Consider the following 26,490-nt stretch of genomic DNA (forward strand, 5'->3'; position numbering starts at 1 on the left):
CATAACTTCAATTTTCTGTGTGGCTTAGTGTTGTGGCATGACATACTGTTTGAAATAAATGTTGTAAGCAAGAGACTCCAAGGTGTTGACCTTGATATATCTGGAGCAATGGAACAACTGGACAAAGCAAAGTCATACCTACAGTCTGACCGGTCAGATGAGGGATTTCAAAACGTTCTGAAGAGTGCATAGAAGTTGGCAGAGGAACCTTACACTGAAGCTATTTTCCCACCCATTCAAGAATACAAGAGTCACCGAAGAAGAAGACATTTTGATTACGAGGCATGGGATAATCCCATAAGAGACCCCCCAACAACAATTCAAAGTTGAATTATTTAACGAGGTGCTAGATTGTGCAATACAGTCACCTGAAGAAAGTTTCATGCAGCTCAAGGAACACAGCAGTATATTTATGATGTTGTATGATATTCCAAAACTCTTTACTGTACCTGAAGAAGACCAATACCAGCAATGCAGGGCACTAGAGACAGTGTTGACACATTATGACATGCACGATATTGATGCGAGTGATTTAGGTGATGAACTGAAAGCCCTTTCAAGATACATTTCAGCAGGATCAACTCCAAAGGCTGTTCTGGAATATATGTGCACAAATAAGATGACACCCTCTTTCCAAATGCTTTTGTTGCTCCTCACATACTTCTAACAGTTCCTGTAATAGTTGCCAGTGGAGAACGCAGCTTCTCCAAGCTGAAGTTAATAAAAACATATCTATGCTCCACAATGACACAGGAGAGGCTGGTCAGCCTTGCAACCATCTCAGTAGAGCATGAGCTGCCCCAGACTGTGGCCCTTCAGCAGGAAGCAGTTCAAATCTTTGCAACCAAGAAGGTACGGAAAGCACCACTTTGATTATTCAAACAGATAAAAATGTCAGTGTTTACTGTGCAGACAAGAAAAGTTACATTTGCTGTTCAGGCATTTGAAAGTTAAGCATTACAATTTTTGAACAAGGAATTTTAAGTTGTTAGTTCTCCTTTATGGGGTAGGTAGCAGAGCAGTACAATGAGAGGAGTAGAACAGGAAGAAGGCAGAATTGAGACCTTTCAAAGTTTTGGCCCAAGCGAGAGGGCATGGGGGTGTCATTTGAGCTCCCAGCCTCAGGTGCCAAAATGTTGTGTGCTGGCCCTGACCATAAGGTTTATCTTACAGCTCTCCTGCTCAGCGCTGACTCTCCTGTACCTTCCCAGAGTCAGCCCTCTCCAACAACTGCTTCTGCTCTCTTCTAAGGAACCAGCTGCTTCAGTTTCCCTCCCTGCAACAGGTGTCTCTGGTTATCTCATTTAGCAAGCCTGCTCCAGGCTTCAAATCTCCTACAGTCAGCTTCCTGACTTCCTCTGTTCTCTCACCTCATCTCTTTTCCTTGTGAATTCATTTTTGAAAATAGAAGTGAACTGTTAGTATGAATATTTTTCATAGATTTTCCCCACAGAGTATTCATGGTTGCCTTCACAACTGCCTGGGGCCAGCCTTTGGGACCTATGAACCCAGGGCTGCTAGCCTAGCAGCTTGATATTTTGAGTGTGTGTTTCTTAGACCAATTTGCAAGTGTAGAGGCAGCATCATCTGTATTCCATCCTGGCTTATTCCAGTCTCACAGATCATCTTCCAAATGCAGTTACATATTAAATTTTAACAGTACTGAGAACCTGCAGCTCCTGTTTACTTCAGTTGGAGCTGTGGATGCTCAAGACCTCTCAAAAATCAGACTCTAAATGAGAAATTCCACTCAACTTTCCTCTCCACACATGCATAGTACTAGTAGAAAGACTGGGAAGTTTTCTTTTTTAGTAAAACACTAGCGTGCATGCATACAATCATTTTTTTTAAACCTTTCTAACTCTGCCAAATCAAAACAGATTTTCCCTAAACCACCAGAAGGCACATGTTTCACCTGGAGACTATATTGTCGCAATTACAATATATATACCAAACTACTAAAGCACTAGAGCATCTAAAGAAAAGTCACCAACATTTCATTACAACAGCAAAAGTTTATTATTTTCACTCTTTGTGTGTAAAATTAACAAACATTTTTGTTGAAAATTAAAAAAATAAAAATAAAGCAGAGCCTGGTCCTGGAAAATATGAGCCCCAAATGTGAAAAATTGATAGTTGCATGCATTAGAATGGAAACATGTCACTCATGCTGCAGCTATGAGTCAATAGATATAGAAGTGCCCCCTAAGAGTCATCTCATCAGCCCTCCAAAAGCCACAGGTCACCTTTTTGCTCAGAGGTGAAATCACAGCTGTTGGTTCTGTTTTGAGACTGGATGAAAAATTGTTTGGAAGGCCGACTCAAACAGGCTGAGGCCAGCTCTGCAGTTCCTACTCTGCTTCATGTGTCTGCCATTCCTCCAATGTCATGTAGCCAATCTGTGACTGCTCGCAGCAAATATCTCCAAGAGCTAGTGATGGGACACTAGATGGGGAAGGCTCTGAGTTACTACAGAGAATTCTTTCCCAGGTGTCTGGCTGGTGAATCTTGCCCACATATTCAGGGTCGAACTGATCACCATACTTGGCCTCAAGAAGGAATTTTCCCCTGGGTCAGATTGGCATAGACCCTGGGAGGTTTTCACCTTCCTCTGGAGCATGGGGCATGGATCACTTGCAGGTTTAAACTAATGTAAATGGTTCTGTCTCTGTAACTTGAAATCTTTAAATCAGGATTTGAGGACTTTGGTAACTCAGCCAGAGGTTAGGAGTCTATTACTGGAGTTGGATGGTGAGGTTCTATGGCCTGTGATGTCCCGGAGGTCAGACCAGATGATCATGATGGTCCCTTCTGACCTTAACATCTATGAGAGTAGAGACACTGTCTTCAGGCTCTAGTAGTATCCTGTGAAGTCATGGCCTGTTGGGTCTCTCTCTTTCTTAACTGGACATGAAACTTGTAAATTACAGTAAAAAGCACTCTCAAAATCACACACATCTCTATGAAAGGGAATATTTTCAGGTTTCCCGAGTCTCAGTCCAGTGCCTTATGAACTGTTCACTGCCAGTACTGCTGTGAGCATATCCTATATGAAATATAATATTCAGGTTATATAATTGGGCATATAAGTGCTATGGTTCTGTTTCTGTTTCCCAATTGGAGGCCAAAATCAACTCCCATTGAAGTCAATGATAGTTTTTCAACTGAAGTTAATTGTGAGGTGGATCAAGTTGTAGATGACAATAGCTTTTATAAGTAGGAGACTGGCCTGAATAAGTCACTGGGCTTTTGAATCTCTTAAGCAGAAAGCAGGACTTTCGAGACAGGTAAAAGGAGGAAACAGTCCCAGGAAAAACTATGCAAGTTAATATTTATTGATTTACTTTTCCATGTTAGCATTATATTCTGGTTATGTACCTGTAACCCAGATTTAAAATCACCTGAGTTCCTTCCTGACTGAGGAAAGAGAAGAGTATAACATATTGGAGGCAAGATGGATTGGTTTTTAATAGCAGACTTTATTTTCCATTTTCTTTAGTCACAGTGACACAAAGTAACTGCTTTTTGCATTTATAGTGTTTGTCTAGGGCACAGTCATATATCCTTGCCATCTCATTTGATTAATTATCTCAATTCCAGGCCTCTGCCCAGGGGTTTCAGGGGCAGTCTTCCCTGCCTTATTAATAAGGAGAGTGTCCCATCACAAATACAAGAAAAAATGCATATACATGTACATTTCTTGGAATTACTTGGCTCGTGTTTGTCACTGGAACACCTACCTTAGCTACCCTCCTCTGTTCTCTTCTTCAGTCATATCAGACAGCTTTTTCATATCAAACAGTTTTGTCTGATTATTTCAAATCACTTGTTTTCTCCGTCCTTCCCACCTACATCCTACCACCCTAATTTCCAAACCCACAAACATCACTGTGGTTTGACTGCCTGAGCACTTCTCTGTCAATATACATTGTCCAGCAAGAACACATACTAATATGAAGGAAATTTCACTTGTACAAATGTTCACAGGTCACAAATATAAAGAGTGCCATTTTAACCCAAATTTGAGTTAAAATTCAATGTATTTTTTGTAAAGTTTTCTATTCAGCTATAGTGGGGAATAACTTGTTTATGTACAATACAAACATATATATATAAAGTTACATTTTTTCAAATGTTAGAGTGTATTTGGCTTGGATTTGGTTAAGTTTATCAGTGATATAAAACCCAATCCCACAGCTGATCCATGTAAGCAGACCCTAGAACCCATCTGGATCCTACTGACTTTAATGGATGTTCCAATGTAGATCCAGTTTTAAGACTGGGATGTTAGCTTGCTTCTGTTATCCAAATCATTTTGACAATACTTTAAAATCCAATGGGCACTCTGTTGAAGTCCAAGAAAAGTATAATCAATTGTAGCAGCGTGTAGAATTTGTTCTAGTATGTTTCGAAATAGTGATGGTGATAACATTGCTATCTTCTTTTTTCCCCACCAGTGCTGTGTTTAAAGTTTTATTTACAAGTATTTTAGATGGCCAGTCAAAATCTAACTATATATTTAATTATGACCACTAATATTTGTGCAATTCAGTATATGGCATTTCAGTGAAACTTCCCACTTGAGACTTTGTTAAGACCAGGAAATGAGGCCCACTAATGCTCATCAACTCTCAGTTAAGGAAAAAGCTAGTTGGGGTTTTTTGTTTGTTTGTTTGTTTTTTAAATATTAAGTGATGACATGATACCAAATCATCATTTCATTTTGGTTGGTATCATGGTAGATGACCTTCTGTGCAAAACTCCCATTTACATGGTCACCTAACAAAGTTAGCAATGTGTTAACGTTAAAGTCACGAATAAGCACGAAATAATTGGTTTACATCTTCAATTTGATCCTATAAAAGTCCTATTTCATACTAAGCAGAATGACACGTCGACAAGAGCACAATTTCATTTTCTCCTGTATGAGCCAATGTAGGCTGAGGATTTCCATTCCAATCCCATTTAGTGTGAGATAACAATCCAGTCCATGCACATAGCTCAAAATGATCTGCAATTTGGATCGTAAAATTTATAACTGTCAGCTCAGTGAATTAGACTTGAAGGGAAATGTTGAGCAGAGGTTTTAAAAAGCAGCATGTAAAACACAGGACAATTTGTACAGGAAAGAGGTTGCATGCTTCTGTTATACTGTATAAATCCCAGAGATGGCTAAGGCTAAAATGAATGAAAATACTCCGCTCCTCTTCTTGCTATTAACTTGTGGACCTTTTGATCTTCATGGTTTATTGCTGCCCTATGTGGAGCAAAATATTGGTCTACTTCTGGCAGTAAGAGCTTTCCCAGCCAATCAACATGTTTTGGAGCTGGTGCATAGCAACCTCTGGAGAAATACTGATGTGAAGCTCAAACTTAGGTACAAAAAATTGGGGGCTTTTATTTTTAAACCTGGAAAACCACTTCCACATGTTCTCCCATCATACACTCAAATGACTGACACAATATTTCACCTACAGCCCTGATCCTACAAACACTTATGCATTTACTTAACATTATTCATCTGAGTAGTACATCTTGCCCTATCTATAAGTGTTTGTGGGATCCAGACCTAATTTTGTATTTTTTTAAAAGGTTAAAAGTTACTCATTTTGTGCTGCCCTCCAAATTGAATTGTTGGGACTTTGGGATGCTCTGATGGGGTGTTCACCCCACACATTCTTGGAAAGGGTTAATATAGGTCCGAGAGGCTAAGTAACCTGTATGCTTGCACCTGGAGGATGGGCTAGGCCTAATTAGAAATTAAGATCCCCTGAGGGAGAGCAGAGCTTGCTTCCATAAAGAGTGGAGTGAGGCTAGTTGCTGGAGATGGTGTAGAGAGTTCCCTCTTTCTGGGAAGCAGCCTGAAAGTAGCTGGACGTCTAACTGGAGGAGGGTCCCTGAGGAGCTGTAGCCTGGCTGAAGCCCTAAGTGAGGGGAGAGTGTGCCAGCATTGAACAGTGGGGTTATTGAAAGCACAGGAGTCTGATGCAAAGCATGGGGACAAACTCTAGTGAGCAAGATGCATTTGTGAGGACGATTTGGCTTTGTTTACATTTCTTCTGGACTTTGGTAAAGGACTCTGTGACTCCAGAAGGGGCAGGGCTCTGCAAAGCGGTGTGCCAGTCTCAATGCCCAGCCAGTTTTAGTTCCATCCACCCCACTGCTTAACCTCTCTCTGTATCCTTCCCCACATGGCTTCCATTGATTTATGCCACCACTGCCAATATTCCCAAGTCCCAGTGGCTCCAAGTGTCTCTCTGTGCTTCTCTTCCAATTTCAGTTTCCCCACTCCCAGTTCCTTGTCCCAGTCTGTTTGCTCAGCCAGTCCCAATTCTCCCCTGCATACCTTTACTCCTTTTCATGTCTCCCCTAGCTCCACTTCCATCCCCACTGGTTCCATGTCCCATTGTCCTTTCTGACTCCTCTTGCCAAGACAGTCCCAGACTCCACCATGCCAAATTCCAATCCCACTTTCCATCTATTTCCATTTTCACCCCACAATGAGCATACAGTTCCAGTCTTCTCCCCAACCCAGGATCCTTGTCACAATCTACTTTCCCCAACGCCCTGCATTGAAATCATGCAGCATTCTACTTCATGCTGCCCTGGCCCACCAGGCGGGGTATTGAAAGCACATCTACCTGCACATCTACCAATGTGATATACGCCATCATGTGCCAGCAATGCCCCTCTGCCATGTACATTGGTCAAACTGGACAGTCTCTATGTAAAAGAATAAATGGACACAAATCAGATGTCAAGAATTATAACATTCAAAAACCAGTCAGAGAACACTTCAATCTCTTTGGTCACTCGATTACAGACCTAAAAGTTGCAATTCTTCAACAAAAAAACTTCAAAAACAGACTCCAGCGAGAGACTGCTGAATTGGAATTAATTTGCAAACTGGATACAATTAACTTAGGCTTGAATAAAGACTGGGAGTGGATGGGTCATTACACAAAGTTAAACTATTTCCCCATGTTTATTCCCCACCCCCCACCTTCCACTGTTCCTCACACATTCTTGTCAACTGCTGGAAATGGCCCACCTTGATTATCACTACAAAAAGTCCCCCCCCCGCCCCCGCTCTCCTGCTGGTAATAGCTCACCTTAAATGATCACTCTCATTACAGTGTGTATGGTAACACCCATTGTTTCATGTTCTCTATGTATATAAATCTCCCCACTGTATTTTCCACTGAATGCATCCAATGAAATGAGCTGTAGCTCACAAAAGTTTGTGGTCAAATAAATGTGTTAGTCTCTAAGGTGCCACAAGTACTCCTTTTCTATTTACGAGAGACAGGCTCCCAGTTCTCAGTTTGGGTGCCCAGTCCCATGCCACAGCATCTCAGAGCAGCAATTGCAGTGAAAGCTCTACTGAGTCCCATGCAGACAGAATCTTCAGAGATTTAAGTGGTTAAACTCTAAGGGCTTCTGTACAGGTGGGGTAGTGTGCGATACAGGAGTGTGATTTCTAGAACACATTATTGTATTGTGCATTAATTGGTCTGTCTAGACCTGTGGTGCACACTTAAGCTTCCCTAGTGTGCTTTCATGTCGTACTGTTTCAAACACTATGTAAAAGCATATCAACTTGGTCTATGATGGCCATTTTTGCGATTGCTTTGCTCACCGGGAGGCCTTTTCAGGCATTCGGTCACCAATTTGATGACATTCATTGCACTTACACACATAGCAGGGAGGACCATAAGCAGGTTGTCATCTCTTCCCAACATACTCCAAATAGCAACACTAGCCCTGGTCCATTCCACAGTGGAATACTGTGCCCCAGTTTGGAGTCGAAGCCCACAAGCCATTTTAGTGGACACTGAAATTAACACTGCTCTTCGCATAATCAGCAGCACCCTCCAATCAACACCACTTCCATGGCTATTGGTACTGGCTAACATTGCACTAGCAAATATCTGACAAGATGCTGAGACAATTAGTGAGTACATAAAGGTCATGGCAAATACCACACTACCACTCCACCATGACTTAGAACACCCCCCTACCATCGACTAAAATCAAGGTCTTGTGCCATAGCCCTTGCGGAAGATTAGGACATTCACAGAAAATGGTGTGAAGCCTAGTCGGCTGCCGATGTACCAAATAAATATCTAATTGACAACCCAACTATGCAAGTGCCAGGCTTCTCCTCCCCACAGCACATAGAAACATGGAAGATGTGTATACTTACTCCCTAAATGGAAAGTGCGGGAATTGCCAAACTGTGACTGTGGTGTGGTGCAAACTGTCAGACACATCACAGGCGAGTGCCCAATCTATGCTTATCCTGGAGGTATCACAGCCATTCACATGGCTACCCCCTCTGCTGCTCTGGACTGGATAAGAGGCTTTAAGATCCAACTGTAGTCATGCTATGGCTTTCACTATTCCACTCTTGCCATACAATAGAAGAAGAAGAAGCAGGGTCTACATGGACCAATTAATGCAGCATATCTTAGTGCTCTTTAGAAATCATACTCCCGCAAAGCACATGATCCCACCATGTAGGCAAGCCCCAAGAAATCTCTATGAAGCATGTGTGAACTTTGATTTTCCACAGGCTTATAACTTGGCCTAATTTGAGCAGATTTTCCTGGGGAGAACCAAAGGAGCAACCCGACACAAAGACCACCTCAGTGACAAATTTCAAGTCTCTGCTCCAAAGCATGAGCATGCTGGATCTGTTCAAAGAAAAGGTTGCCAGAATTTTATAACACTGGTAAAACAATATCTGTTTTCCTAGCCATGTTCTCAGAAAGGGCTGAATCATTTAGCTGAAATTTTACAAAACCACTCAACCAGAGGCAGACACCCAGCATGGAAATATTTGCCCGAACAGTTACATTTTCGCAAAGATATAAGCAACTGAAAACAGGGTCATATAATGGGAAGTATTGGGCAATCTTGATAGTTAGTGGTGGAACCAGCCCCACCTAGTCAATCTCAAACTGGATTTACACTGCTATAACTCGGTTGCTTTCAGTTGAATTACTTTTAATTTACACAAGTGTGAAATCTGAATAAATTGCACATTGTTCTAATAAACCCATAAATATTGTAAATTGTCACATTGTCTTTTTTACTCCAGAAATTCCTTTTCTTCCTCTTCTTTTTTTGATGATAAGACACAAGTCAAAGTGAAACATCTCCCCTTGCTTAATTATCATAACTCATTAAGCAGACAGTATATCCTAATGGCCCTATTCCTGCTGTTGAACTCAATGGTCAAGTTTCAGATTTACGGTCAGTCATATGAATACAGTTAAAGATATAAACATTTCAGTGGGCTTATGCAGTTGGCTCTCTGTGCCAGCATCTAGACTTTGCATTACAAACGTAATACTCTTCACTCAAAGGAAGCAGGCATAAAAGATCCTCTGTATGTACTTAATCTGCTTAGTGTTATCAGACTCATGACTGTACCAGAAGAAAACATGTCTATATTAAATACCCCCTGAAGAAAGAGCTTGGTTGCCGTTTCTTGAAAGGACTCTTCCCATTTCCTCTGCAGATCTCTTTCCTTTATATCATATCACTGCTGAGAGAGGGTAGCTATAGATTTCACTATGAGGATGAGAATCTAGGCACAATTTTGTAACTAGGGGACTAATCTGCAGTATCTGCCAAAGTTCTGTTTGAAAATAAAATACTTTTAGAAAAACAAAATATAAATTTCAGAATTATAAACTATGCTGTCAGCTATTTGTCAATATCCTTATTTTCAAAGAAGGCATCGTAGCATTGCCAGTGCTTGAGAGCTTAAAATCTCCAGCCACTTTCTAAAAATACTCTGATGGGACAAACATAGTTGTGAATTATGGGTTTTGTCAGCATGATCTGGGAGGAGATAACGTATGTGTTATCTGTTTTACTTTTTTAAGAGCTATTAGGAGGAGGGCTCACACAGTCATTAAATTCTACTGGCTTTTCTTAAACTGTTTAAGCAGCATATCTGAATGTCAGCCTGAGCACACAGGCTTGTTTGTCAGTAATTGCTTCACGTTTAGGGACAAATACTTCTTTCCTCTTTGACAAGCATATCCAAATGATGGGGAGGAATGGAAGGGCAAATCTGGCATGCTTCCCTATCCTAACCCCCCCAAAACTCTCTCCAGACAGAGGCAATGCATGGGGAGGCATGTGGGTTATGTGGCCCACCAGATTTCTGCCAGGGTGGGAGTTGGGTTGAGTGCAGCAGAGGGGGACATGCCTGGGAAAGGCACTGGCAATTAGCACTCCCACTAAGCCCCGCTAGGAGGTCCCCGGACCAGGGAAGAGAAACTGGGCTGGCAGCACAAGTCCACCAGAGCAGGTGCAAAGAAGCCCACTGAGTCTCATCCCCTTCCTTGCCTGCAGTCACAATTACCTGTTTGGCAGTAGGTGCCCGGAGCTCGTTCTGGCCTGCGCTGCACCCGCAGTGGAGAAGCAATGGGAGAAGTGGGGAAGGAGTGGGAGTGAGGGGAGTAGGAGGAAGGTGGTGCCAGCTTGGAGAGGGTGTTAGAGGCACAGGAGGAGTGGGAAAGGGCCAGAGGTGAGGAGTCCCCCCTCCTATCAAGAGTTACATGTTCCCTCTGCCTCCGTATGTACTATATGGGTGTGGGTTCCATGGGTGGGGGAAAGGCAGGGAGGTGCAGGAGTGGACAGTGACCAATATTTCTGTTCTCCTGCCCCAATCCCTTAGCTCTACAGGGGCTTCCAGCTGCGCTCCTGATATTCACCATTGATTTACATGAGTTTCCTCCAGCATCCAGCAACTCCTGTTAGAAGAGTTTGAGGAAAATGAGCAGGGCAGGACACCATAGGAGCCTGGCTTTCACTACTGCAACCCAAATGTTCAAAAAATCACAACTCAACACTAACAATTCATGAGTTGTTTTTGGTTTTTTAATCAGTGTTGGTTTCTTTTTATTTGCCTTCTGGTTTTAAACCTTTAGGGTTCATGTTTCAAGCTTTTTGCTGCAACTATGGGAGCTAGAAACTTTTTTTTTTTTAAATGGAAGCTGAGATTCTCACATAACCACAGGACTTCAGGAGCTGGGGATTTAAAAACAACCCCACCAAATACTGTGAAACTTGTGATAAAATTACAAGTGTTGGATACATTGGATCTTGAAAGAGACACACAGGCAGGATGGCCCAAGCAATTGGCTGTGTAGAGGCACAGGGTATCTGTGAGGAGGTCAACAGGCTAGAGATTGAACCCTCTGTCAGTTCTGTGGAGCAGGAAACAACCCACTACTGATCTACCTCTCAGAACTCAATGGTACTAGGTCTCATTTACACTAAGGCAATATTACACTAGGCCACATTATACCATTGAGGCAGTGTGAAGGGGCTTTAAAGTGAACGCAAATATAAAATGTGGCCTTGCCACTGTGGCTTAGTGTAAAGTAGAAATCAAGCTGAGAGCATCCTGTTCTCCATTTGGAAATAACCTACACAGTGAATGATTTGGTCCTTAACCATTAATAACCAGTGACCCTCTTATCAGTGCTTGTCACTTAAAAATTATTATATCCTGCAACAATTATCACAATGGTACATTACCTGCTGTGTACTGATATGACTTACAGGTTCCTGTATCACTGGTGTATCATTCATCATACTGAATTACCCTCAGGCATGTGCTGAGTGAGTGGCTGCATAGAGGACCGTAGCCGTAGAGTCACAGCTTAGCTGCTCTCAACTTCCTCCTGTGACAGGCTGAGAGCAGGGACAGTGGGGCAAGGCAGATTTCTTTATGAAGGCGCTATGCCCTTTCAACCTGGAATGTTCTTTCCCTGTGGCAACATTCCTTTCGCAGTGATACTTCTCTTCCTTAGAGTGATTTGGAGAATGATTGTCTCTCTGCTGAGCCCCACCTGCTTGTGTGTCTGCTGAAATGGGAGCAGGCTAAACTGAAATAGAGGATATGAGAGAATCTCTTTTAAGGGGTTATGAGAGAGGAGCTCCTAGGACAAACGACCCAATTTAATCTACCCTTCCATCTGCCAGGCCTTTCCCTCCCACCACCATCCCCTGGGTATCCTCTCCCACTGAAAAACACCGCACCTTGACCTAGCTAGGCGTCAAAACCCTCCAGTGTTTCAATCCTATCCCATTTCAGCTATTCATGTCTTCCCAAGGTCCCCAGTAACAAAGACCCAGACCTCTCCCTACCATCTTATTGTAGTGGGATATATGGTAGATGAAGAAAAGGAAGACATCTCAACTACCAGTTACAGAAATCTATCTATTATGTTATGACAAACTCTGGTGCTGCCATTTGGCTCTCAAGGAAGGATGGCCTCAGTGGGAATACAAAGGTAGTGAATCAGGTAGTCATTCTATGTATTATTGCATAAAATAAACAGGCACTTTGTGAATTATGGGGCTTTATATAACCCCATCTTGGGGTTCTAATGACAACATAAACCACTCATGCTTTGCTTTTATTATTTATGCTGTCAGTAGAACACCTCAGTGAAATTATAGTCTCATAATTCTCAGTTGTCTATTATACAAATATATAATGGCAAAATGTGCCTAGACAGAAGGATCAGAAAACAAGCTGATATTTCTTCTTTTTTTATTACTTTTTAGGAGTATAAAATCTGCCACAACAGAACAGTGATCCATTTAGTCCATTATCCAGCCTCCAACAATGTGCAATGCCTGATGCTTCAGGAGAAAGGGTAAAACCCATATTATATATCCAAATGTCAATTATTTTGTCTTAAAGAAGCAAAGTGTGTGACTGTTGCCAGTGAAGTTTGTAAAATGGCAATATACAAATACAATATTAAACAGAAAAATCCATGGATCATCCAGAGATCTAGTGATGGCACAATGTTTGAATCTCAAGCTTGTTGTGGAGCTCCCCATGCTGGCAAGTGTTGAGAAGAATGTGAGGCAAAATATTCAGCCCTAAGGGAAAGCACAGTGGCTTTTTTGTTATCTAGACTGTTGTTCTATGTAGGAACATTGATGGTGGGATTCTTCTGTACCTTTATTAGAGAATCTTATGGGTTTCACATCCAGCACCCCTCTATAATCCTGATCTAAAGACCTTTGAAGTTAATGGAAAGACTCCCATTGACTTCCATGGGATTTGCATCAGGCCCCGTTGGAGGGCCTGACAGCTCAGACACAGCACTCAAAATGACTTTCTGCATAACTTGAATAGTGGATATTAGAGAAAATATTTTGCCCCTTGCAAGCAGATAACTGGAAAGAGGTTTGCTAATGGTAGCTCCAAAGCTGTGTCCCCACACAAGATCACTTTTTTTTTTTAACTCTTGTGTTTCTCCTATTTGCTGAATGTGAAATACTTTGAACAAATACTTTGTTCGGCCTAAGACAGTCATTCTTATAACTTCATGTACCAAATACCTAACTGGCAGTTTTTGAAGTGCCAGGTTGGTTAATTTATACAATTTCCAAGGAGAAATTGATTGATAACTAAGGTAAATAGAATACTTTGTCCGCATAAGAGACAACATCTACCACAACAGTTCTTTGCTTAATGGGCCACTATTTAATATCACAGGAGCCATTTGTTAGACTGTGGTTTGAGAGCTGCTTAATGAGGATTTGGTGTCTCTTCATTATTCATCTCAAATTAGCTTTCTCCCATCCCACAGATATCTATTGTTTAATCTCCAGACAGGAACTACCAGCTGGCAAATGGCGGATGGCCTCCGAATTTAAGCAGATTTAGTAGGACTTCAGTGGATGTTTATAGTGCTTAAGCTAATTGGAAATAAGATTTACAATGCTGCTTTTAACCAATGCCATTCTAGATTTGGAGGAGGGAATTACTGAGACTTTACTAAGACTATAATCTAATTTGCTCATGAGTATAAGCTCTTGAGCACACACAGAGGTTGTTCCTGTTCATCTAGGTAACACAGTATGTTTGATCCTTAGGCTATTACTTCATATAGTAGTAACGGAATGAAAGACCCCCCTTCACAACTGCATTAAATTAGATCAATATATCAAGGTCAGTCTTGAGAATTATAATCCGTCTATAGTTTTTTTGTAATAACAAGTTCACCTGTAATTTCACTGAAAAAAATCTACATTTTTTTGATTGTTCATTTTCTAGGGAAACTCAAAGTCTAAATACCTCAAAGACGAGTCTTACTTAAGCTAACAGTAACCATTTGGTAAGGAATTCTTTATTAAAAATACAGCAATGATCACATTTGTAAGAAAACAAAAAGAGAACTGAAACACTCCTAGGAAATGAATACGTGAGTTGCCATTCACATAAACAGGAGTAAATAATTGAAGTGAGTGGAGTTATATTGATGTAAAACTGATATAATGGATGAGGAAAATCAGATCAATAGTGTAGCTATAATATCATAGCAATATTATATAAGAACTCTTGTAATACAAAACTTCTCAAAGCTTAAATGTATAAAAATTAAAATAAAAAAAATTGTAAAAAAACCCCTGTCTTTGGAACACTTTTTCATACTCAAACATCCTTTCAGTGGGCTGTAACCAACAATGCCTTGTTACTTGCCACTTTTTTTTGTAAGAGGTAGAATGGTTAACCCTGGTAGCCTGGCTACATTCATATGTATTTTGTATGTAAATGCATTCTGCTTTTTCAGTTCTCTTAGTGATTTCAAATGGATACAGTGTTCTTCACTGACTGCCCTCAAACAGTTGTGTAGTGTTGCTGCATTTCATTCCAAGTGCCTTGTTCAGTTCCAGAGGCTGCTTAATTTAAGTGGTGTTTGAATGTTCTTATGTATCCCTTATTCCTCACAAAGTTGTGTGTGGCTTAATTTACTAGACCAATTTTTTAAAAACTTGAGTGCAAAAAGTTCCAGTGAACACTATTTTAGAGACCTGTACTCTAACTTGACCAAAATAACAAAGAGTCTAGCTCAGCCTGTTACACATAACTGTTTATTAAAGTCAGCAAAAGTTGAAGACAAATAGACTGGTACAATTTGGATTGTTTAAATTAAAAGCGATGAGGGGTCTGCAAGGCTCCTGGTAAAGTCTTGGATTGGCTTAAAAAGGAGCTGAAAGATTCTAGAAATGGGAGGGAATATTGAAATCACCAAAGTGTGTTTTGACTGGTTAAGGTTAATGGCACAAGGCTGCCACCCCTTGCTTGATGCTGTTCTAGGGGATTACTCAATAGAAGCAAAGCGACTGGAAGTAGTGAGCTTTGCCATTGTGGCTGCTGCAATGCCTACTGACTCCTGGGTCCCCGGGATCTATGATGACACCATTGGGCCTTCATCATCCTGACTCTGGAAGGCACCCTGACTAGACCTATCCAGAGAGGGAATCGAAGACATCACCACCTCCACGGGCTAGGGTTAAATCCTGAACAGCTCCTGGAATGTGAAACTTCAATTACTGTTGTCATCCCCTCCCTCATGTGTCCTTTTCCTTCCCTACCTTATTTTTTTTCTTTCCTATCTCTCTCCTTTTGCCTTCTATTTAATTAATCTGCCTTAGCCAGCCAGGACTTTATCATTTGCAACATTGCTGAGAGCCTGTGAGTAGCGAGGCAGCTAAACATCCAGATGGTGATACAAATTTGTCAGGCCTTGGAGTGGCTGATAAGACTGTGTGCTGTGCCTGTGTTTCTTCCACAGCAAGGTTGCAAATGAGAGTTGGCACCAGAGACTGACACTGCATTTTCTCTCTTTGCTGTTCTTTTCAGTCAGCTTTTGTGTGAGTTTGTCTTGTGTTGTCTTCAAAGAAACAAGATCAGACTTCAACAACAGCTCAAGACCATCTCAACTAACTTTTGCTTTTTTCCCCCCAAGAAAGGACAATTAATACCATCTCTAATACTATCCAAAATACTGTCAAACAGGACCTTTAAAAAGCTCCATATGCCTAAAGGGAAAGGGGATAAAGGATTATTAAAATGAAAGCCTTACTTAGTGCTTTAAATTTCAAATGGGTAAAGGCGGGGGGGCACTGTATCTTTAATAAAAGGCTAAAAACTTTTTTCAGTGATGGCTGTTACAATGGGAGTAAGACTTAATACAAAACCACAGACTGCAGCAACTGTTTGTTTGTTAGTGAACATGGATTTCATTAATATCTTCATTAATATCACAACACAAAACCCCACAAATAAGTGGCCTGGATTTCAGAAGTTCTGGGCATCTGCAGATCCTATTTACAATGCCCCTTTTTTTTTCCTTTTTAGGATGGAGACAATAGTACAGCCAGGAAATGTTTCTTATTGATAATTAATTGTATTTATCATAGTTGACATAACTGAAAAGAAAGTGGGTTGGTTGAATTGACAGTGGGGATTTGGTTTTTGGGGTTTTTTTTTGCCTCCTTGCTTCTATTATTATCATATTTCTTCTCTTCACCATCCTGTCAATTTCACATAAGTAGGGCCCTACTAAATTCACAGCCATGAAAAACACGTCACGGACCGTGAAATCTGGTGTCGTCCCCCCCCCCCCCCCCCGTGAAATCTGGTCTTTTGTATGCTTTTACCCTATACAGATTGTCAGCATTTATCAACTAGGGGTCCTGACCCAAAGGGGAGGTGCAGAGGGATTGCAGTATTGCCACCTTTACTTCTGAGCTGCCTTCAGAGCTAGGCAGCCGGAGAGTGGCATCTGTTGACCTCGTGCCCAGCTCTGAAGGCAGCGCCCTGCCAGTAGCAGCACAGAAGTATGGGTGGCAATGCCATACCATGCCATCCTTACTTCTCTGCTGCTGCTGGCAGTGGCTCTGACTTCAGAGCTGGGCTCCTGGCCAGCAGCCGCTGCTCTCCAGCTGCCCAGCTCTGAAGGCAGCGCCTCCACCAACAGCAGCACAGAAGTAAGGATAGTAGTACTGCAACCCCCCTAAAATAATCTTGCGACCCTCCCCACACAACTCCTTTTTGGGTCAGGACCCCTACAATTACAACACCATGAAATTTCATATTTAAGTAGCTGAAATCATGAAATTTATTATTTTTAAAATCCTATGACCATGAAATTGACCAAAATGGACTGAGAATTTGGTAAGGCCCTACACATAAGATATTAACAAATGATATTAATCAATCAATCTTGTGTACTTCTATGGCAGGTTTTGAGGATTTCAAAGAGCTTTACAAATATTAAGGTCATGTTTTTCAACTTTGGTGAGCTTAATAAGATTTAGGCATCAATTGTCTGCTTTGCAGAGATCAGAAGTGTTGCTAATGGGAGGATTTTAAAGAGGATAACAAAAGCTGTACAAACACCTATAACCAGTTCTTCAGTTCTCTCTGCCAGACAGATGGTTATGTTCCTTACAAAGCAGAGTTGAAGAACCACTAACTTGTTTATAGGTTAGGCTGATGTGTTCTGTGATGCTCCCACTGGAACCTAATCCTTTGTAAGATCAAAGACAAATACATTCTTCAGTCTCTTAAATGATTTTGTGCAGGCCAAGGAAAATCTGATAGTTTGCTTGTTGGGTATAGCTACTAAGCAACCACAGATGAAAAAATCTTTGTGATTGTAGATGAAATCTGAAGGAAGGAAAATGAGGAAATCCTATGATTGAAATGAAATTCCATCTTAACTTTGGGAGTGAAATCTAGAAAAAATTGGATTTTTTTTTCCCTAGAGAAAATTGTGGTGGGGGTAAAGAAAATCAGTAATGGAGTGATCCTAGTGTACAAGTCTCCTTGCTGAAGCAAGAGCATTCAAAAGAGCTTCTGTAAGTTGTAACCTTACAACTGAAAAGCTCCAAGTGGGGAAGAACCACATAAAATCTTTAAAAATAAACCATGGTCTTACCACAGCAAGGCACTCTTGAATTTGGGCCTTTGAAGGCCTAAAGCCAGAAAACATTTAGATACATAAAGACAAGAGCCTACCTTACACCCCCTCTAGAGGACCATGAATCACAGAGATGAGTAAGCCTGAACAGAAAATGCCTATGTGATAATTACTACATTGCAACTGCAAATTGAAATGTGTAACCTTGCTGCATTATATTACTTACCTCTTTGAAAAGCAGATAAGGTCCAGTGGGACATCTTGCAAAATCCTCTTTGTTAAGAAATTTGATTTTCTTTTTCCTACAAGCAACATAGGGGTGAGTATATTGCAAAGCCGATTCCCTTGGTTCCAGAGATGTGAGAGGAAATAAGGATGCTGCTCAATGCTTCTCTCTTCTCAGATAATCATTTTATGGAATATGTAGCTATTTCTGACTTGGGAGGGGAGGGGAAGGAGAAAGGTTGCAGCACACCCTCCTGTCAAAATACAGAATCTGGTGAATGAGGACTTCCTAAATGAGAGTGAGACCATTACGGGAACATAAAAAAGAAACAGGATAAAATAACAAGACTTAAAATTCTATGAAAAATAATTAATCTGCCCTTACAATCAGGGCATACAACAGAGGCGTCATTATGACACAATAATACATACGAATGATTCAATTTAATGCGGACATAAATCATCATTTCAAATAGAAATAGTGGCTTTAATGGTTTTGAAATTTGTTTGGGTCACTTGTATTAGTTCTTACTAGCTTTGGATGTGAGTATAATTTTGTATAAAACATTTAGCACAAGTGAGAAAAAATTGTGCTGTGTTAGCAGTTGAATGATATTTTCATATCATATATATTGTTCAGGACAGTTTGAGGTACTCAGAGTATAACAAGCAGACAATAAAACAAAGATTTGTCATTGTTAGTCTCAATCCAGAAATAATTTTCTCTGGAAAAGTTCATGAAAATTGATTCAGCTGTTTTTAAGTCACTGGAACACTGAAAAAAACAAATATATAGATTATATATAAAAATCCTGTCAGACACAGATACTTAAAGCAAGGTCCTAAACTGATATGTAGGCGCCTACAGGCCTGAAATCCAGAAATTCTGAGCACCTGACCTCAGTTGGAGTTGCAGATACCCAGCACCTCTGAAAGTCAGGCTATATGAAGCTCTGCCTCTGAGAGCAGGTCATCTACCTTAACTGTGGAAGAGCAGGAGAGACCATGGTGCTAGTAGTTTAGACGGGTTTGAGACATTTCCCTCATACAATATATAGTCCCTGTGTGTACTATAACTTGTTTGTACTCTCATTGGGAAAAAATGTCTCTTGCCTTCTGCAGGCTACCCACATTGAATGTCATAGCACTGAGGCTGGGCAGAGCATCCTCTGCAGGGCTGTTTATCTCCCAGGGAGTGGGCTGGGAATGGGTTCCATCCTCCAGCCAAGGTTTCACACTCACCCTCACATAACATCAAACACAGCCGAACTGTGGGGATGGGTAAGAAATCTGCTTCTGGTATAGACCAGTAGCAAATTACTTCCCATCTGAGGCAAGGCAGGAGCAAAGTAACACAGTGATTTATAGTCCATGGTCTGCTCCTGGACCAGGGAAGCTTTTGAAGTCTCAGTCTAGCACCTTGTATTTTGTAACTACTTTTTATAAGAGTGACTTCTCACAAGCATTGTGTGTTGCACCAAAACTATGGAGAAAGGACTATTATTAATTATCACCCCCATCAGACAAGGCAGTGTGACAGTCCTTAATTAAATCCATCATTATTTTGGGAAAATATTTATGTATCCTAATTCCGTGATGAGGCTAACTTTTCCTAGTAGAGACTTAAACCATGTTGTATTACTTTCATTCCTAAGAATTCTATGCAGTCTGTCATGACACTTGATTTCCACTGCCCCTTTTATAACTGCCAGTTTAAGATATCGGCGCTTTATGAATGAAAATGAAGAAATATTTCAAAAGAGTTATTCAGCAAAGCTGAAAAGTTCAATGTTAGATACTCAGTTCTTTATCAGACTAGGCCTAAGCAATGTTATTTTTCTAAATCTGTGCTTAAAGCTCTTTGAAGAAATTGTATAATTACTTACTGAAACTCGAACCAAGGGAGCAGGAAAACAACAGTAATCTTTTAGAACCAGGAAGCAAAAAAATAACGAAATTCAGATGCTCATGTGGTTAAGACAGTGGATTAGATTCAGGAGACCTAGGTTCAGTTCCTGACTCTGCCACAAGCTTCCTGTGAGATCTTGTGAAAGTCATATAGAGCCAGATTCTGATACCTTGGTTCATAATGAGTTGTACTGTACTCTTCATTGATTTCACTGGGACTACTTATGAAACAAGGTACTCTTCTGTGAAAATCTGGTCTTTAGTCTCACGTTGCCTTCTCTCCCTACCTGTAAAATGGAGATACTAATATTGCATCTCTCACAGGAGTGTTGTGAGGAACGATTCATTATTTGTTGTGTGTTGCTTAGATAGTATAATGATAGGGATCATGGCCCTGATCCAACAGAGCACTTAAGCACATGTTCAACTTTAAGCACATGAGTAGTCCCATTAAAGTTAATGGCCCATATAAATACAAAGACAATTAAATCCTCCTTTGGACAACTTTATGCAAAATCTAATTACTGTGTGTGGCACCTAAATGTTGTGGTGGTGGGTGATTTAGAAATGCTTATGATAGAGTTAGATAGCAATTATTTTCACTTCTAGTAGAAATAATCCCAACATGGAATCCATTTAGACTGGTTGTGTTGATAAGTTGGGGAGCACTAGCTCTTATACAAAAGAAGGAGAAAAGATGGAGATGAGACAGTCACAAAATAGGGCAATAAAAGAGGTTATTGGTAGTTAAGAAATATTCTCCACCAGCATTCTAAATGTGCCATCTTCTTTTATTACTATTCATTATGTCTAGATATATCAGCAATAAATTCATCAGCAAAATAATTATATGCTCTCTCACAACATATGCAGCACATTATGAAGTTTGAATAGACATTATTTTCTGAAATCTACAATCAAAGAAATCAGTTCATTTATTTTTTAATATAGGATTTAAAAATATACCTCAGCCTGAACCAAAACCGCAGATCTGATCAACCTTGAACATTGTGGTATTCAAAATACACATCTGAATGCTGGTACTTGAGCCTACTTCAAGAGTGAAAATATCCACCTCTTCTCATTCACATAACCTCCCTTTGCTGATATTCAAGCTGTTGGTCTAGATCTTCTTTACTTACAAATTGTTTGCATTAAAATGAAATCAGAATGCTATAGAAATGCTATGCATTTCAAACTGATTATATATATCTCCAACAAGTTCAGTAGTAAAGCCTTGAACTTTTATATGCATACAGCTTAATCTGATATGACAAGAGAGTGAGAGAATGAGTATACTGGGAGGAGACTGTGTCAACTTTTTCCTAGGCAGTGCTATAAGCAGTGCACACGGATTTGCAGTTTTCTGGTACAGAATAAAGTGTGCTGCCAGTCAAAACATATTTCAATACATAACTCATACACAGCATAATCTAAAAGAGCCACAGGCATCTCCATAACATACTTGCAAGACAATTTGCTTGGTAGATATGCCAATGATACTGTAGCAGTATTTGATTCATTAGTCTTCCAGCTTGTTAGTGTAATACTTAAGTGGATAAATGAGAAGCAGAGAATGATTATTATGGAACATAAAAAGTATAATCTAAATTCATCTCCAGTATATAATCTTTAATTTAGATATATTGCAAATATACCCTTGATATTGCTGGTACATCAAACCCAAGGCTACCCTTCTCCATCAGCAGAGTTGTATTGACATCAGCAGTTAATCTACTGTTTCCAGATGACCTTTCCTCTCTAAATCGGTCAGTTGCACTACTAGGTCCTTCTTTTATGCATTGATTCAGCCTGTCTCTCCTTTTCTAGAAGAAACTCTGCTGGAAGGTGTACTTATTGAAGAGTAGGGATCCTCAACTTTAGAGAGTTAGAAAACCATTTCATCTAATGGAGTTACTGAAAGCCAGAAAATAATTTCCGAGTGATGTCCTGACATTGCATTGTGATGCTTGTATCACTGTGTTGTTGTAATACTCAGTATAGAACACAGTCACGTATGGAAGCATAATGCAATGTCTGGATCTCACTTTGAAGTTATTTTGTGGCCCTCTGTGACTTAATGCAATGAAATACCAACTCTCTTCTTCTACCAGCACTCTACTGGCTGCTGAGAGGAATGTTTCTCATCTTTCTCGCCCTCGTTCTTACATCACTAGTTTTGAGGTTCAGTTGTTACATTTATGTAAGAAATAACTTGCAGGTCACCAGAATGTACACAAAACCCTGTAACAGCTTCTGTACAGACAATTTACTAGGAAAATTATTCTTGAAATGTTGTATTAATGTAACATCACAGTCACTCACTCCGACACCCTGGATGCACAGAGGAAGAGGGGGATTTATCTCTTTTCTTCCATCCTCTGGGTTCAGGGACAGAGAAATAAAAGAGGGAAATGTCCAGAAATTCTTTCCCGTTTTCCCCATTCCCAACCCAAATAGTTAAAATCTGGTCACATAATTTGTGCTGCATAAAATGTTTGTACTTTTAAAAACAAAAATGTATTTGCCACGTGAGTGCTACATCTCACATGTGAAATATCCTTTCTCAGAATGTTAGTAAATACAAGGTAAAATTAATCTTCAAACACAGATTTCAAGTATATTTCAGAATAAATACATAAAATAACAACAAAACAAGGAGATTATGAGCTACCAAAGCAGCATGTACTTTTGTTCTTATATTAGAGGTGATGCCACCTCTGGACTTCATATAGAGGCTTGTACCTTTGACATTGGCCATTAAATCTCTCTCTGTGATTAGCTGTCCAACTGCTCAATTGTGTGGAGTTCACTGCACGTGGCTGCACAAATCAGCACTCTAGTTCCTAAAACTGATATAGGATCACCCAAATACAGGAGTTAGGCACCCAATTTTGGCATCCTTTCTTAACAAAAAGAAAAGGAGTACTTGTGGCACCAATTAGTCTCTAAGGTGCCACAAGTACTCCTTTTCTTTTTGCGAATACAGACTAACACGGCTGTTACTCTGAAACCTTTCTTAACAAAGTGTGATGTACATAGCATCCAGGGCCACACTTCAGATGTTGCCCATTTCAGCTAGAGTACTGATCTCTCTTGCCCACCAAAGAACTACTGCCTAATTAACTCAAACAACTTAATACATTTGCCAGTGTGTATCATTGTACTCTAGGCTTTCTGCATAGACTGGAGAGCGACCTCAGCAGGGGAAATGCTTCAGCTACTCTGCTTATAACTAAAATATATTGTAATGGTTTACTGAACAAGGGTCAGATTTACTTCTTTGCTGATTTGACCCTGCCGGTGTTTGGGCTAGCAATACGTACTTCATTTTAAAAAACAAGAAGTAAGGTCTTTGTCATGATACATAAATGACCAGAGTGATTAGTTTAAATGTTCATGACTGTCTTTTGCATTTTTTTTTATTTCTTGAATTTCACCACTCATCCCTGGTATTTGTCTACTGACGTTTATAAGTTTCCTATTATATTTCCTTTCCTTTTCCAATTTGTCGCTGTTAAAGAAAGTAAAAAAGAAGAAGAAGAAGAAGTAGGTATGTGACCAATGCTTCACTTTCAAGTTCTATGAGGACCTTATACATGCCATTGACTATTTATGAGAGAAAGGGGACAGAGCCATTTGAAAAGCAGTGATATATTCATTTTGGTAGAGGTGTCATTCAGAGCCCATTCCTGTATTCCTTACTCAGAGAAAACTCCCTTCAACTTCGTCCATAGGGAGGCAGGCTCAGGCCCCAATATAACTAAAATTAATATATGGGTGTATAAGGTTACAGCGTCATAGACTTTTCTGGCATGTTTTTTTACAGTGCTATATCATGGTGGCTAGTAACAATGTATGTCATTTAAAAAGACGTCATAGCCCGTGTTCTCTGACAAACTACATTTATATACCAAAGAGTTATTCCAAATATAGAACAGCACAAAACAGCTTCCACTGCTGTTACTTTTTAAAAGGTGACCTCAGCCAAATTATGATTTTGTTTTTAATCATTAACAGTGATAGAAATTAATTGACATTGAAAAATAAAGTGAAACTGGCAGATCCGGAGTGGGACTTCACCACTCTGACTGTCCACATTGCTTTAAATATATCCACATATTTCTTGATAAAATATCAGGCTCAAGTATGGCTGACAGATCACTTAATGAGTGTGGACTTGGATACAGTATATGTCTTATGAAATATTACATTTTCTTGTTGGCTCAGTTCATGAATTCATGATAGTTTTCAAAGTCCTGATAATTTAATTAATCTCTTCAGTCCATATAAAACTCATCATCCTCATTAAGGACAGAGATGAGCCCAAGACCAAAAATTCATAATGGGATCCAGTCTGAATTTATCCAAAATTTGGCAGTGTAGGAACCTGGGGTTTTGTTTTGGACTTGCCTTTAACTAACACAGCCTTGCAAAATTGCTATTAAAAGTTTCCAGCAAAGGCACAAAGCCTACTTATCTGCCCATTACAGATATTATTGTTATTACACTGCAGAAGCAATTAGAGGCCTAAACCAAGATTAGAAACTCATTGTACTCAATGCTGTATATGCACAGAATAAGAGAGACAGTCCTGGCCCTGAAAAGCTTACTACTGAAGCAGGAAAAGTGGGAGAAAGGAAGGATCATTAGTCCCCTTTTACAGATGGGAAACAGAGGCACAGATAGATTGAGGGATTTGTTTAGTATCAGTCAAGGAGTCTGGGGCAGAAGAGGGAATTTAACCCAGGTCTTTTGATTCCCAGTCCAGTATCTTAATCACAAGGTCATATTTCATATCGATGAAGAATGATAATACTAAATGTTATTTGTCCATTAAAAAAAATCACCTCAGGCAAGGCTCAATTAGGGGCAAAGGCCCAGATCCTCAAAGGTATTTAGGCATCTAACTCCCCTTGAAATATATAGGCATTAGGCACCTAAATACTTTTGAGGATCTGAGCCAAAATTCTCTCCTATACTTAAAACTAGACCTGCTTTTTCTGTTTCTTTTTCTTTATTTCACTTTTTCAGCCCATGGAACTTCTATTACTAAAAGATCTGCAGTGCAGATTGGCAAGGGATAGCTTTGCCATAAAGTCTACTTAAACATACTATATGGGAACCAGGAGGTGTGGCATTTTCAGAAGAAAGACACTGCTTCAATGACATCTTTGCGTGGGAAACCCTTTCCAAAATCCCATCGAAATATAAGCTCATAGAGCAGAAAGATCCTGAGATGTTGTTATTAACTACAAGCCCTATGAATAAAGACATTATTACCAATCAAGAAAATTTGCACTGGAAAGGGCAATTGAAATTGGGAGCCCTGCTGATCAGAAACCAGGCTGAAGAAAGTGAAGTATTTGGATTTTATGACCCTGTCTGGGTTGTTTTGCTTGACCTGCCGCAATGCATAACACTTTTTTTCTCAGTACTGTCACTTCTCACTGTGTCCCCTGGCTCTTTAACCTGTTTTTCCTGATGCTTTCATGGGAAGTTATTGACTGACTTGGATGACTGAATGAATTGTGCTATTGCTTCATACAGCAGGATTTAAAATGTTATCTCTGTTTCCACTCATGATTATTCTACAGTTAACTGAAAAAAAAATAGCATTTAAATGCAGACGATGTTAAATTCTGTCACACAAAAAATAAGAACTATTAGCAGAAAATGCACAAACAATTTGTTTTCGGAAGACCTGATATAGACCTACATTGGCCCACAGAAATTGGAAACTGAAGCTTTTAAATGAAGACTCAAAGTCAAGCAAACTATTGTTATTCAGAATATAACTGTCAATCACAAAAGCCATTCCTCCTTGTATGCCTTTTTTATTTTAAAATATGTAATTCTTTACAAAACAGAAAAACTTTCCACAGTATTATATCTCACCTGTTACCCGGACATAATGAACGTGAACTATTCCTCTTCTGTGCTCAAAAAAAAAGACTTGCAGAGCACATTACAATTACAGGCAGGAAGAGCCAGTTCTAATAACAGAAGATTTATCACTGCCTTTTATTATTATTTGTTTATATGCTAATGCTCTCTGGGTGCTGGGAACTTTCCACATAGAAAAAAAGAAAGGTCCCTGCCCTGAGGAACTCACAGTTAAAGAACAGACAAACAAGTATACAGAGATTAGGGGGAATGGGAAATAATATATACTTATAAGCCTCAAAACTGGCAAAGCATTTAAGTACACTCGTCTCTTTGAAGTCAATGTGAGCAATCACTGTGAAAAAGTCATTGACTTCAATGAGACAACTTTTGTTTAAAGATACACATATGCTTAAATGCTTTGCTGGATCAAGGCCTTTCCAGACCTATGGTTTATCAAATCCACTATCCTGTTTTCAACAGTGGTCTATGCCTGATGCACCAAAGAAAGGTGAAGCTCCCTTCTTCCCAGCTATAATGGATCTGTCCAATTGTGCAATTCAGTTTATGGGGAAAAAATCCTTCCTCATCCCTGTTGATCCTTTTGCAGGATGGGGTATAGTAAATTAGACATAATGCAGTAACCCTACTCTATTCCAATGCATGAGGCAATGAAATAGAGCAGGGTGATTGGAAGAGGAGGATTACAATG

The sequence above is a fragment of the Natator depressus genome, chromosome 4 (genome assembly GCF_965152275.1).
Source record: "Natator depressus isolate rNatDep1 chromosome 4, rNatDep2.hap1, whole genome shotgun sequence".
NCBI lineage: Eukaryota > Metazoa > Chordata > Testudines > Cheloniidae > Natator > Natator depressus.